At 40.5% G+C, this 15,824-nt stretch overlaps 1 protein-coding gene across 1 annotated transcript in view; it reads left to right on the top strand.

The window, feature by feature from the left end:
- The window catches only part of LOC115253623 (semaphorin-2A), a 453,840-nt gene that overhangs the window by 9,995 nt on the left and 428,021 nt on the right, over nucleotides 1-15,824 (top strand). The gene's annotated exons all lie outside the window — the stretch shown is intronic.

Here is a 15,824-nt window from a genome sequence, read left to right on the forward strand (position 1 = left end):
GTCGCTGCTTGGAGGCTTTTGAAGTTGAAATTAATTTAAACTTTATGGCAGTTCATTTTATGGTTTAAATAGAAGACTGGTAGTTTTCGGGTGGTGTCAGTGCCCTCAACTGTTATCTTCAAGTGTGATTCTTTCCCGGAAATAATAATATGATAATGATTAGAGCGCTTACCAAATTTGATTCTCTCAGCGTCGCATGGTATTGCAAGCTCGTTTCTTTTGTTCTATCAAGTAAGCCTGGCGAAGGCTAGTGCGCCGCGATAACAAAATGCAAAGTAACACCCAAGTAATCAATAAGGGCTTTCACAGCAATAAATTTAATGAAAATCAGTTGTGTATGCACCTTGGGTACTGTTTAAATGCAGGTTTTTTTTTTGCCCAATATGCCCAATATCTCCCAGACTATTAAAAATGGAAACAAAATATGTGTAGATTTCCACACTTCTTCTCCAGCTGCCTTTTCTATCTCTTTCCATTTTTTTTTCTTTTTCTCATTCTTCCCTTGAAAAAGAGATAATTTAGGTAAATTCGGTGTACTTACAGATTATTTTAGCTTGAAGACCAATTCGATAGCATTGGAAAAATTTAAATATATTTCTAGTAATTTTAAAGGTGTTTTTTTTTTGTTAAGGAGAGGGAAGTAACCAAATGATCAACGAAAACATTGTAGACTTAACCTACCTTGACGAGAAAATTACTCGAAAATGATTCCGTAGATTTATTTGTTACTCAAAACTTGTAAAAATAATAACTTTGTTGGTAATGGGATGTTGGATAAGACTATTATAATCGATTTAATTTGAGTTTATATCATTTGCACTGTAGGTGCAAGGTGCTATCACATGCTAAATATGAGATATATATTACTATTTTTTTCATGACAGTGTATCAGTCAACGTCTGTATTCTTGAACTAGAAAACAAAAACGAGAATATTTGATTTTTAACATGTGATAATATAAGCCTTTTTGGGGTCTCCAGTTAGCCTAGTGGTTAAGGCTATGGATCGCCAATCCGGAGACGGCGGGTTCGATTCCCGTTCTAGTCGGGGAATTTTTCTCGACTCCCTGGGCATAGTGTATCATTGTACTTGCCTCACAATATAAAAATTCATGCAATGGCAGGCAAACGAAGTCCTTCAATTAATAACTGTGGAAATACTCTAAGAACACTAAGTTGAAGCGAGGCAGGCCAAGTCCCAGTGGGGACGTAGAGCCAGAAAGAAGAAGAAGAAGAATATAATTGAAGGCTTATGGGTATCAATAAACTGCGCGCCCAATGGTCATAAGACAAAATGACTAAACTAGTAAAAAAATTAACTTTATTGCAATGAAAATTCAGGCCATACTAAATCACATACTAGAGGAAATAAGCACATAAATGTGATGATATTTTAGAGAAAATGATTTTTTTTATCAGATTTGAAATTTAGCGACCTGTGTACTTTTCAAATTTTAGTTATCGTCAGCTTCAGATGCCGTCTTGTAAAGGTTAGTCACCAAAATGGGAACATTTTTAAATAACTTTCCAGAAAACTAGCCTGTTGGAGATCACGGAACGTTGAAACATAGATTGCCCAACGTCAAATGGGCGAAAATGAGGTTTGAAGTTGAAAAATACTTTCGCATTTTTCCTGCCGCATACTGTATATTCATTGCCGTATACACCGGCGAAGAAAAAGTTTCAAAGAGCCACACGCTGAGCCATCGTTCATCACTATCACTTATGCTCCCACTTGCTTTAGAAACATGTAAGCCAATAAAGGCATGAGTTGAAAAGCGTCGGTCAAACAAGAACAAATTTTGCTTCATTCGGTAAACACCACTTCACTTTTCAAGCACTGGCCGTCTATGGTAGAATTTTCTTGCAGTGCTGTCATAGTAAAAAACGAGCTTGTTACTGAAGGTTTTAAAATTTCAGCGCCCCTGGGAAATTAATTCACGATTGCGTCTAATAAATAATTACTTACTGAAAACCTTTCCATGCATTATAATTTAACGAATATTTTCTGCAAATATCATGGAGGGGATATTCTTGCTGGAATTCATTTTATGATTTCAACAAAAATCTTCTTAAAGATTATTAAAAATTCTTCAGGATTAACTCCAGGGACACCGCCTGAAATTCCTTGTTCCGGATTCTTTCTGGATTTATCAAAAAAATGCTGGAATGCTGACAGAAAGAAGGTACTTTTATTTATTTATTTTCGCTAGAATTCATGTAAATATTCCTCTTACTATCCATTCAGAATGCATCCTATGCCCATGCATTTCGTTTGGAACATTTCTCCAATGATGCTTCAATGATTGCTTTCAGGAATTCCCCAGGAATTTTCCTTGTGACTTTTTCAGGAGTTTCTCAAGATTTTGTTCGAAAGATTCAGCTTCAAAAATTTACTAAGCAATTCCTTAAGGGGTTCTATACAGAATTGCAACATAATTTCATTCTTGTATTCCTTCATTTATGTCTTCAAATATGTCTGAAGGAAATCGTCCAGGAATGTTGTCATTTTTTTTTCGGGAGTTTATCTCGGGATTTCTACGGAAAAAAATTCTGGAAATTTCTCAACGAATTCTTTCAGGAGTTTCTCCAGAAATTCCTTCAAACGTTTCTTTAAAATAGGCAGTTCCAGGAGTTATTTTGACTCGGAGATTCTTTCAGAAATTCCTCTACGGATTTTTCAGCAATCGCTCCAGGAATTTCACAAGCATTTTTTCCTTGGAATTACTTGCAGAGTTCCTACAAGTCTTCCTTTTTTCTGAAAATTAAAGAGTACCTTGAGGTGTTTCTTCAGATATTCTCCTAAGTATTATTCTAGGCATATCCAGAAATTGCTCCAGAGATGACTTCAGAATTGTTTGCTTTTGCCCTGGAATTGCCCCAGAAAATTTTCAACGCCGAGGATCTAGGAAGGGCACCTTCGAATGAATTTAAAAATCAAATAGGAACTACGTATACAATTTTCATTACGCTCATTAAATTTACCTCACTCGTCGTTGTGTATCCGTCAATCTATATTTTCACGTTGGTAAAAATTCGTATTTTTTTATAGAAGACTGCGTTTCTAATTAGAACTGATCAATACCGGTGAACGACCGCTCAGGCTTAAATTTTACATTTGTCTACCCGCTCCTATCACTCAGTGTCTCATTTTGTCATTTTGTTCGGCCTTGGTATCAAAGGCTTCCTTTTCTCACTTTGATCGCACTTGCCAGACTCCGTTTTTATTCTTGGCTAGTCGAATTGTGAGAGATCGGGTTAAAGCAATTTTCCACTAATCATGCTCTGCGTCGATCCAGAAGATGTCTTGAGGCTGAAATGGCTCTGAAATGCCGTGAAACGCCTCTCAAACCCTTTAATACCCTTAAAAGGTTTCTAAGACCCCCAAAATTGCCCTTAAAGCCCCTTGAAACGTTTCTGAAACCCCTCTAAATACTATTGCAATATCCCTGAATTCCCTGTTATCCCACTAAAACGTCAACAAAACCTGACAGAACACCCTTAAAAGACCGAATGATCATTCGGTGATTTTCATCTCGTTGCGCGAGAACAGGTCTAGCTCCTCAACATTTGACGTAAGACTAAGGGGGTTTTCAAAATGTTACAGAGTTCCAGAGAGTCTAAAAAAGGTTGAGCCAAGGGGCTTCAGGGGCATTTGAGGGGGTTGTTCCAGGGGATTTCAGGAGCCTTTTAAGGGCGTTCTGTCAGGTTTTGTTGGCGATTCAATGGGATTACGGGGAATTCAGGTTCATTTCAATAGTATTAACCCGCAAACACCCGGGACGATCTACTTTTGGCAGAAATGCAATATCTTCTTTGTTTTAAAACATTTTACCCCGAATTTTTTTTTATAGTCAAGGGGAATAGTTGTGCTAAGAAATGCATGGTACCTCCCCCCTTTGCACCCTCCCCCCTTTTGCGGGGAGGCGAAAATACGTGGCTTTTTTGTATTTTTTATAAATTCTACATGTTTTTGCTCAAATTTCATCGTTTTGCTAATCATCAATACTTTTCACTGGTCCTAGACATGCAAAGTATTACTACCCATGATAGTCTGTTGAAGTTTTGATCCCAGAGCTATTCTAAGGCCTCCAAAGTACTCTGAAGTTTGTGACACAAATCTGACATTCTCAACAAAATTTTATACACGATGAATGATTACAGAACATTGTCTACGGTACTCAAAAAGCCTCAAAGCACCCCTAGAAAATTCATGGTACATGAATTGGGTGATCTAGGTCATCCAAACTACTCTGGAATTCATTTTCTTAAGATCTAAAACATCTACCATCGTTTGTGTGCACTCTGTTCAAGAAATTTAGTCACGTTGATGTCCATTACACCTTACAATGCTATGAACAACTTGATATTGTGGTAGTTGGACATTCCGTGAAATATAAATGGCCTCCAATACACTTTGAAGTTTGGCTTACGATATCTACATACTGTCTCTTGCTTTAGTTGTGAAAATTTTTCGTGGAATGTAGTCTATAATGCTGATGGAACCTCAGTGCACATCTATAATGCTTTTGGTACATTCATGGGATATTTCAGGCTTTCCAAACTATTCTGGAATTAGGAACTTCAAGGTCTACAGGCTCTACGCTTGTTTTCCTTCACTCTATCGGCATTATTCTTTCACGATTGTGTCTGTTGCACCTCATGATATTACGAGTATCTGTATTTGTTGCTATTTGGGTGTCCACTGGCATACAAATGGACCCAATGTATTTTGAAGTATGGGTCGCAATATCTGTAAATCTTAGGATATTTCTATTGTAGCGAATGCTTGCGAAATATAATCTACGCTACTCTTAGAACCTCAGAGTGCAATTCTGATAACTTAGCAACATTCACTTGGTGATCTAGGTCATCCAAACTATTCTGGAATTAAGACCTTCAAGCTCTATAAGCTCTACTCTTGTATCTCTTTACTTTATTCTTCAACGATTACCTCTGTTGTATCTAATAATGTTTTGAGTATTTCTTTGTGTTGCTTGTGCATCCACTGACATACAAATGATCTTTTTATGGTATTTGAAAGTGTCGGAAATTGTTCAAGCATTCCTCTAGGCGTTCCTCGGAAATTCCTCCAGGAGTTTCTCAGGAATTCATCGTGATGTTCTCCGAGAACATCTACGAGTTCCTAGGGAATGCCTCAGGACTTTCCGTGAAATTCTTTAGGAGTTTTCCAGCAGTTACTCGAAAATTTATTCAGGAGCTATGCTGGAATTCCTTCAGGAGTTCATCAGGAATTACTTCAAGAACTTTTCGAAAAATCCTGCAGGAGTTCCTCGGGAATTTTTCCAGAAATTCTACGTGGATTCCTCCAAGAAGTTTTCCAGGGATTCCTCCAGGAATTTTCTTAGGAATTAATCCAGGGATTCCTCCAGCGATTTCTCTAGAAATTCTTCCAGGGATTCCTTCGAGAATTCCTCTATGGACTCATCAAGGAGTTCAGTCAGGGATTTCTCCAGAGCTCCTTCAGGAATTTATCTAAGATTTCCTCCAACAACTAATCCAGGGATTTCTTCAGGATTCAAGGGATTCTTCCAGAAATTCTTCCAGGGATTCCTCCAGAGTTTCCTCCAGGAATTCTTCTAGGCAATACTCCAAAAAATTCTCCTGAGAATTTCTCCGGGTAATCTTCCCGGGTAATTTCTCCAGAAATTCCTTTAGGAATACCTCCAGGAATTTCTTCATGAATAACTGCTAATTTATATATGAATTTATCAAGGGATTCCTTCAGAAATTCCTCCACGGTGTCCTCCAGAAATTCTTCCAGGAGTTCCTCCAGAAATACCTTCAGGAATTTCTCCACAAAATTATCCCAGTATACTTCCAGCAATTCCAACAAGGATTCTTTCCGGAATTCCTCACAGGGATTCCTCCTTAAATTATTTCAGGAATTCCATCAGTCACTCCTCCAGGGATTCCTCCAGGAATTCTTCCTGGATATACTCCAGGATATATTCCGAAAATTCTTCAAGCAAATACTCCAGGAGTTCTTTCAGGAATTACTCCAGGAATGACTCAACGAATTCCTTCTGGAATTACTACAGGAAATAGCCTAGGAATTATTCCGGGAAACACCCCAGGAATTTCTTCAAGAAATATTCTGGGAATTCTTCCAGGAATTACTACAGGAATTTCTCCAGAAATTCCTTCAATGCCAGTTTTTGCGGGAAATACCTCACATGAATTCAGAATTACTCGCATGAATAACTCCATAAATTCTTACAGGAAATAATTCATGAAATCCTCCAGAAATTCCTCCAGAAATTAAAAATTGAACAAAATAAATTCTAAATTTCCTCGCAGTTCAAGAAAATCCCTGAGAAATTCCTCTAAGAATTTCCCTGTGAAACTCTTCAAAACTTCCTTCACAAATTACTACATGAATTCTTGCAGAAAGTACTCCAGGAATTCGTCCAGGGTATTCTCCAGAAATTTCATCAAGAAATTCTTGAAGAAATTCTTGGAAGTATTCTTGTAAGAATTCTTGGAGGAATTCCTGAAAAAATCTTCAAGGAATCCCTGGAGAAATTCCTAGAGAGATTCTTGGAGGATTTCCTGAAGGAATTCTTGGAGGAATTCTCGGGGATATTCCAATAGGCATTTCTGAAGGTATTTATTGAAAAACCCTGGAGGTTTTCAAAGAGAAATTTATAAAGGAATCCTTGGCCAAATTGCAGGACGGATTCCTGGAGGAATTTTGACATAAATATTGGAGCAGGTCTTGGAGAAATTTTTATTAGAGTTCCTGTTGGACTTCTTGAAAAAAAATCTGGAAGAATTCCTTGAAGGAATTCTCGGTGGAATCCCTGGAGTTGTTCCGGGAGTATTTTCTTGAGGAATTTCTGGAGGTTTTCTGAAGAATCTTGGAGGTAGTCATAAGGGAATTTCTGGAGGATTTTTTAATTTCTGGAGAATTTTTTAAAATTTTTGAAGGAATTTATTGAAAAATCCCTGGAGGAATTTCTGGCGAAATTCCTGAAGGGATTATTGGCAGATATATTAGAGGGTTCTCTGGTAAAATTCTTAGGGAAGGTACAGTATGAGTTTTTGGAATTCCTGGAGGGATTCTTGGAAGAATTCTAGACAGATGTCTTGGAGGAGTTTCTGGATGAATTCTTTGAGAAAATCCTTCTGAAGGAATTTCCGGAGAAATTTCTTGGGGAATTGCTGGAGAAAACTCTGGAGGAGCCCCTGGAGAAATTTCTGGAAGAATCCCTTGAATCCTGAAGAAATCCCTGGGTTAGTTGCTGGAGGAAATCTTGGAAGAACTTCTGAGGGAGCTATGGAGGAATTCCTGGATAAATCCATGGAGGAATCCATGCAGGAATCCCTGGGGGAATCACTAGAAGAACTTCTAGAGAAACCGCTGGAGGAATTCCTGAAAAATTTCCTGGAGGAACTTTTGGGAAAACTTCCTTGGTGAGTTTTTAGGGAACACATGAAGAAATCCTTGGGAGACTCCCGTGGAATCCTCGGGGAAAATTAACATTTCTTAAACTTTTAATTTCTGGCGGAATTCTCGAGGTACTCCTGAAGGATTTTTCGAAAAGTTTTTGAAGTAATTCCTGAGGAACTCCTGAAGGAATTCCAGCATAGCTCCTGAATAAATTTTCGAGAAACTGCTGGGAAACTTCTGAAGAATTTCACGGGAAGTCCTGAGACACTCTGTAACATCTTAGGGGATTGCGCATTCCTATCACGCATTTAGAACACGGAAAATCACATTTCCTCACATTTATTTATCTTCTTTTTTCTTATATTCTTCATCTCCCTATGCTAACTTCCCTAATCGTATATTCCCTAACGTTTCGTGCACCATCTTCCGCCTCCATGAAGCAACAGCGTACCCAGTCCTGCCGACGTTCTTCTTTCCGCTGCCTCGGTGTCGCCGGAAATGCCACGAGTCTTGTTCCCGAACCCATCTATCTGCCGGGAATATGGTCTAGGGTAACGGTCGAATTTTGGACCCCCTAATCCGCACTAAACTCTTCATGCTGTAAGTGATTTGACTACATCCTCGACCACATCTAGCTTGCTTCCCGAGCCGGCTACTACTGCCAACCCGTAGAAAAGTTCTCGAACCGGACCTCGCTTCGACCGACGATACGATTTCTGCTACGCTACACAAGAATGAGATAATTGCTCACCAGAGAACCGACGCTAGTCTCATCTTTCTACTTCTCTCATCGGCGTGCGTGGTGTGCTTCACCCGAAAGCTCTCTGGCCACATCTCAATCGTACGTCTTGTTCGCCAAAGTCGGCGATAGAACTAGTGATCATCGTTGTCGCGTTGTCGTGTAGATGACGGAGTATGTGTAGCCAAACTGTCGCCTGTACTGAACTGAGGTATATGTGGATTTGGTTGATGATGGATAGAATCGACGGGTCTGTTGCAGGGGCTCTCAACACGTGGTGCACGAATCATTTCATTCTCCATGCTCGAAATCTAGGACTTTTTTCTAATTCACATTTCAAACGTAACAACTCGTAGAGATATTCTCGGAGAACATCACGATGAATTCCTGAGGGACTCCTGGAGGAATTTCCGAGGAACGCCTAGAGGAATTCTTGGGTAATTTCCGACACTTCCAAATACCATAAAGAACATTTGTATGCCAGTGGATGCACAAGCAACACAAATACGCAACAAATTATGAGATACATCAGAGGTAATCGTGGAAGAAGTACATCGATAAAATAAAGATATACAAGAGTAGAGCTTGTAGAGCTTGAAGGTCTTAATTCCAGAATAGTTTGGATGACCTAGATCACCAAGTGAACGTTGCTAAGTTATCAGAATTGCACTCTGAGGTTCTAAGAGTAGCGTAGATTATATTTCGCAAGCATTCGCTACAATAGAAATATCCTAAGATTTACAGATATTGCGACCCATACTTCAAAATACATTGGGTCCATTTGTATGCCAGTGGACACCCAAATAGCAACAAATACAGATACTCGTAATATCATGAGGTGCAACAGACACAATCGTGAAAGAATAATGCCGATAGAGTGAAGGAAAACAAGCGTAGAGCCTGTAGACCTTGAAGTTCCTAATTCCAGAATAGTTTGGAAAGCCTGAAATATCCCATGAATGTACCAAAAGCATTATAGATGTGCACTGAGGTTCCATCAGCATTATAGACTACATTCCACGAAAAATTTTCACAACTAAAGCAAGAGACAGTATGTAGATATCGTAAGCCAAACTTCAAAGTGTATTGGAGGCCATTTGTATTTCACGGAATGTCCAACTACCACAATATCAAGTTGTTCATAGCATTGTAAGGTGTAATGGACATCAACGTGACTAAATATCTTGAACAGAGTGCACACAAACGATGGTAGATGTTTTAGATCTTAAGAAAATGAATTCCAGAGTAGTTTGGATGACCTAGATCACCCAATTCATGTACCATGAATTTTCTAGGGGTGCTTTGAGGCTTTTTGAGTACCGTAGACAATGTTCTGTAATCATTCATCGTGTATAAAATTTGGTTGAGAATGTCAGATTTGTGTCACAAACTTCAGAGTACTTTGGAGGCCTTAGAATAGCTCTGGGATCAAAACTTCAACAGACTATGATGGGTAGTAATACTTTGCATGTCTAGGACCAGTGAAAACTATTGATGATTAGCAAAACGATGAAATTTGAGCAAAAACATGTAGAATTTATAAAAAATACAAAAAAAAGCCACGTTTTTTCGCCTCCCCGCAAAAGGGGGGAGGGTGCAAATGGGGGAGGTACCATGCATTTCTTAGCACAACTATTCCCCTTGACTATAAAAAAAAATTCGGGGTAAAATGTTTTAAAACAAAGAAGATATTGCATTTCTGCCAAAAGTAGATCGTCCCGGGTGTTTGCGGGTTAAGGGGGTTTTAGAGACGTTTCAAGGAGCTGTAAAAGCAATTCAGGGGATCTCAAGAGCCTTTAAAGGGTGTAAAAGGGTTGGATGGGGCGTTTCACAGCATTTCAGAATCATTTTTCAGAGAGTTTCAGAGGATTTCAGGAATATTTTAAGGGCACTCCTAGAGGCTTTAGAGGCGTTTGATAGCATTTCAGGAGCGTTTCAATAGGTTTTTGGGTGTGTGTATAATGGGGTTTCTGGAGCCTATTAAAGGCGTCAAAAGGGGTTGCAGAGGCATTTCAAATTGATTATGATGATTTCAACGGCGTTTCAATGGGATCACGGTTTTAGGGGCGTTTCAATGCATTTCAGGTCAGGTCATGGCTTAAAGAACACCCTTAAATCAAAGGGTATTTCAGGGGCGTTTCAAAAGATATTGTGATGAAGTCTCTGAAAATACTCTGAACCTTCCTGAAATGACTCCAAAATCTTCCTAAAACTCCCTCGGACCCCATGTAAGGCACCCGAGACTTTCTGAAACCCCCAAAAACGCCGGCCTTACGGCTCTGAAACTCGTCGAAAATCCTGAAAAACTCCCTGAAATGCCATTGAAATCCCCTAAGACCCTCTCAACCGCAACCCTCCGATATTCACGAAATTGCCTCTGAATCCCGCCAAAATGCGCTGAAACTTCCTGAAATGGCTCCAAAATTCTCTAGAAATCTCCTTGGACGCCGTGTAACGCACCTGAGACGCTCTGAAACCCTTGAAAAATCCTCCGTTACACTTCCGTAACGCCTTTGAATCCCGTCGAAAATGCTTTGAAACTTCCTGAAATGCCTTCAAAATCCTCTTGAAACCCCCTCGGACCCCATATAACGCACATGAGAAACCCCATTAATACCCAATCGTACCCCATGTAACGCACGTGAGACTTTTGGGAATCCCTGTAAACGTATCTGTTACGCCTCCAAAAGCCGTTGAAAATCCTCTGAAACTCTTTGCAATACTTCCGAAAACCCTCTCAATCCCATACCCCCTTGAGATCTCTTGGTACCCCACTGAAACCACTTAAGACCCTCTGAAACACCACTGGAGCCTACTCTTGCTCTTCCCTATAAACTATACCTGACTGCCGGAGGTTTCAGAGGTGGTTTCGGGGGTTTCTGAGCCTCTCAGGTGCGTTACATGGGGTCCGAAGGGGTTTAAGGGGGATTTTAGCGGCATTTAATGAAGTTGCAGAGCATTTTCGGTGGGATTCGGAGGCGTTAGAGAAGCGTTACGGAGGTGTTTTCGGGGGGTTCGGAACCTCTCAGGTGCGTTACATGGGGTCAAAGGGGTCTAAGGGGGATTTTAGAGGCATTTCATAAAGTTTCAGAGCATTCTCAGCGGGATTCAAAGGCGTTACGGAAGCGTTGCAGAGGAGTTTAGGAGGTTTTGGACCATCTCAGGTGCGTTACATGGGGTCCGAGGGGGTTTCAGGGGGATCTAGGAAGCATTTCAGAAAACCTTTAGGAAAGCCCTTAAAATGTCCCTGAAGCACCCTGAAACTTTCTTATGTTACTCTGAAATTACTCTGAAATACATACATTGCAATGCTCCTCCAACCCTTTAACAGCCTTCAACGGCTCCTGAGATCCCTTGAATTGCCCTTAAATCCCTTGAAGCTTCTCTGAAAGCTCCTTAATACTACTGAAATTCCCTTGAATTTCCCGTGATCCCATTAAAACACCAACAAATCTTGACGGAACGCCATTAAAAGGCTCCTCAAACCCCTCAAACAATCCCTTAAAACACCCCTGAAAATAGAAGTTCCAGTGTATTGTGTTCTTCTGTAGTATTCTAATCGGACGAACAAAGAGTCCCTTCCTGTACGAACGACTCAGCTTCAGCAAAAGTCCAGTGTCGCTTCACCGTAGAAGGGTATTTGATTCTCCATTGAGGTCGAGAAATTATACGCAGCATATGGACTACAAGATGTTATTTCTCTTAATGCGAGTACAGAAGTAATTCCAGATATATAAAGATTATTTTTATGAAATCAATGGACAATATGAAGAAAATGTTTAATCTAGTCTCTAAGTAGGTTAACGTGCCTGCAGCTTATAGTCCAAACACAACTACAAAAACGAGAATTTCTCCATTGATCCTTCCCCGGTTTCCTTTAGAGATTTGTCCTGGGATTTCTTATGAAGGTTGTTTTTGCCAGATATTGCTTTTAGATTCTTCCTGGGTTATCTCACAGGATTTCTTTAGGGATTTTTTCCGGAACTTCAACGAGGACTATTTTCATTGGTTTTCCCGGGGTATGTTTCATGATTCCATCCAGCATTTCTTTTAAGTTTCCATCAAAATGGATTTCTTTTGGTTTTTATTTCCGAGATTCATTTTGAAATTTCTCTCACAATTTCTTCAGGATTCTACATAGAAATCATTAGTGTTTTTCAAGTACTCTTCTCGGTATTCCTTCATTGATTGCTCCATTGATTTCTCCCAAGATCCCGTCCCCCAGGTGACACTGAAAGGAGGATTGGCTTTGTATACCGCATTAAATTTTAAAACAAATACACTGGAACCTCTTTTTATGCACATGACTGGGACTGCATAAATTAAAAAAAAAGGCATAAAAAGAGGGAAATTTTTGCATAAATTAAGTTTGGGCTTTAATTTGAGAATCTAGTTCGTGAGAACAGGTCTTGCTCTTGGACAGTTGAGGTGGAGCTAAAGAAGTTTCCAGAAATTTCCCAAAGAGCCCAAAAAGGGGGTTTCAAGGGGCTTCAGGGGCGTTTTAAGGGGTTGTTTCGGGGGATTAGAGGAGCCTTTTGAGGGTGTTATGTCAAGATTTTTTGGTGTTTTCATGGGATTACGCGGAGTTCTGGGGTATTTCAATAGTATTAAGTGGCTTTCAGGGGCGTTCCAAGGGGATTTAGGGGATCTCAGGAGCCTTTAAAGGGCGTTGCAAGATGTTTAGGGGGCGTTTCAAGGTATTTCAGAGTCTGCTCTGAAACTTCCTGAAATGCATCAAAGATCCTTAAAGCCCCCGGGGACCCCATGTAACGCACTTGAGAGGCTTCGAAACCCCTGAAAACTTCTCGTAACGCTTTCGTAACGCCTCCTTATTATGCGGAGGCTTCGAAATCCCTGAAAACTCCTCGTAACGCTTTCGTACACAGTAAAACCGCTCAGCACTAAAATGTGTAAGCCCTACTCATAAGTGCATAATTTCCAGACCACACAAAAATGTGTTACAGTTACACATTCTCAAAAACAGCTCGTACACTCGTCTAGATGCGAAATGTCGATATTTTTTTTGTTTTCCAAGGTCACTAGTAAACCTAGCTAGATTGCTGTACACGGATTCAACGATTTTGCGGACACAGGAGCTGATTTTGTGAATGTGCAAGGGTTACACATTTTTGGTGTAGTCTGGAAATTATGCACTTTTGTGCTGAGTGGCGTTAGCATGTAACGCCTCCTTATTATGCAGAAAATGCTCTGAAACGTCCTGAAATGCCTTCAAAATCCCCCTTAAATCCCCTCGGACCCCATGTAACGCACCTGAGAAGCTCCGATCCCCCCGAAAACTCCTCCGTAACGCTTTCGTAACGCCTCCTTATTATACAGAAAATGCTCTGAAACGTCCTGGAATGCCTTCAAAACCCCCCTTAAATCCCCTCGGACCTCATGTAACGCACTTGAGAAGCTCCGATCACCCCGAAAACTCCTCCGTAACGCCTCTGAATCACGCCGGAAATGGTCTAAAACATTCTGAAATGCCTCAAAAAATCCTCCTAAATCAAAACCCCTAAAAACGCCCCCGTAACGCCTCTGAAACCAGTCTAAAATGCTCTGAGACTTCCTGAAATGACTCCGAAACCAACTCGGACCCCATGTAACGCACATGAGTCCTTCGGAAACTCCCAAAACCGATCCTGTAACCTTCCTTTGCTCTCCTCTGTAAACACCCCTTGGCCGCCTTTGCAATAGTTCCCGTCATTATTAAATATTCTTAGGGGCTGTCCATTAATTACGTAAGGGAATTTTACCGATTTTCCAACACCCCCTCCCCCCCTTGTAAGATTTTTTGTATGAGAACCCAAAAATTTTTGTATGACGCGTAAGATTTCTCAAACCCCTCCTCCCCCCATAAACCCTTACGTAATTAATGGACAGCCCCTTATGCACAATATTGGTTCTGAGTAGCTTTCCCTCTTTTTATGCAGGGCATAAAAAAGGTGCATAAATTAAAAGTACATAAAATAACATGCATAAAAAAGGTTTTAGTGTAGTACAAGTTTCTTTCGATTGCTGATGGTGCACAACCTATTCATATTTCATTGATTAAATTATGTATGCTTTTCTTCCGAAACCCTCTAGCGTAACAGCATGATCCTTAATGCCTGTAAGAATCAATTACAAATCCATCATACAGCAGATTAAAAATGCTGTTCAGCACTGCTAACATATTGACTTCCCAACCAACCCAATCAACGAAACCAGCCCAGAAAGACAGCCCAGCAGCGAAAGGGATGGGAGTGTGCGATTGGCACTTTGATGAAACACACGTTTTATCTCTCAGTTGCTGATCCTGTTGCTAGCACATGCTTCCCTGGGCCTGCTTTTCCCAATCTTCAGCACATAAATCCATCGATCGGATCACCACCATTGGCTCTGTTTCTGGTGCAGCAAGTCATCATCCCACCCAGCCCTACATTGATGCAGCAATTTGTTTGAAATAAGATGCTTTTCTCGACTACTGCTGGTCCTGTGTATACCGAGCCACATGTGATACACACTTTGTACAGCACTAGGATAGAAGTAATATCCGAACGGGTTCTCCGATGAGCAGACAACATGGAACGACAAAAAAAAATATCCTCTCTATAACTGGGATGAAGGATGTTCCCTTATTCTGCAGGAAAGATGAATTGGGCGAAACAGGAAACCACTTGGTTAGGAGTTTTTGTGCGCCTTTGCACGGGGCAATACCGATTCGTACTTTGTGGACAACAGGGATGGTCGACTTTTTAGAGTCAGTGGCATGGCAAGACATTTATTTGTGATCCCGAACTTCTGGAGCAACCCACATGTGCTTCGGCAATCCAAATTTATAACGAAATTAAAACAGTTGAGCAAAGAACCCTAAAGTAACTGTGTACGTAGCTAAACACTACGAATAATACATTCTTGGGCTATCAAAACAAAATGTACATCCCTTCACGTTATTTCCCATTTTTCATCTCGGTTGCATCCTTTTGGAACCGCTCACTCCCGAAAAAAAAAATCGAAAAACAATCACGTACACCGATGATGGAGGAATCTTTCACTTTTCAATATTCTGGCAACCGACATGACATACATCGCCTCTCAACCTGCACCTCCCAGGTCTAGGCAGTGGGAGCCAGAGTTCCGGAAGGTTGAAGTATTTGACGTTGACGTTATAGGGATGAAGGCGGGCATCAACAACAGCAGCAGCAGCAGCAGCAGCAGTAGGTATTAGGTAATTGAAGGATGGAAAGCGACACAAGCATCACCCGGGGAAGGGTACGGATGATTGAAGCCAAGAACCATAAAACAAATCGATTAATCCTTCTGAAACTGACAGTTTTCCGAACTCGTCAGGATTGAAAGTTTTCCAACCGGCTGGCAGGCATGAACAGTCAGTCGTGGTGGTATATGTAGGCTTCGAGAAAACGTGAGGTGAAAAGGGGGTGGAGATCGGATTTCACTGGCACACGTTGCCATCCTACGACGACGATTGATTGAACTCGATTCCGAGACAAGATGGTTTATGGAGAAGGATGGTTCCGGGGCAGTAAATTTCACCGATGTTTGAAATACTGGGTAACTAATTGATTTATGATGGAGCGGGAGAACGAGGTTGGCATATATTATTTTGAAAATCTGTTATGGATTGATAAGTAAGCACAAATAAGTATATTTATGATCCCTTTTCTCT

Source organism: Aedes albopictus, chromosome 2 (genome assembly GCF_035046485.1).
Source record: "Aedes albopictus strain Foshan chromosome 2, AalbF5, whole genome shotgun sequence".
Lineage (NCBI taxonomy): Eukaryota > Metazoa > Arthropoda > Insecta > Diptera > Culicidae > Aedes > Aedes albopictus.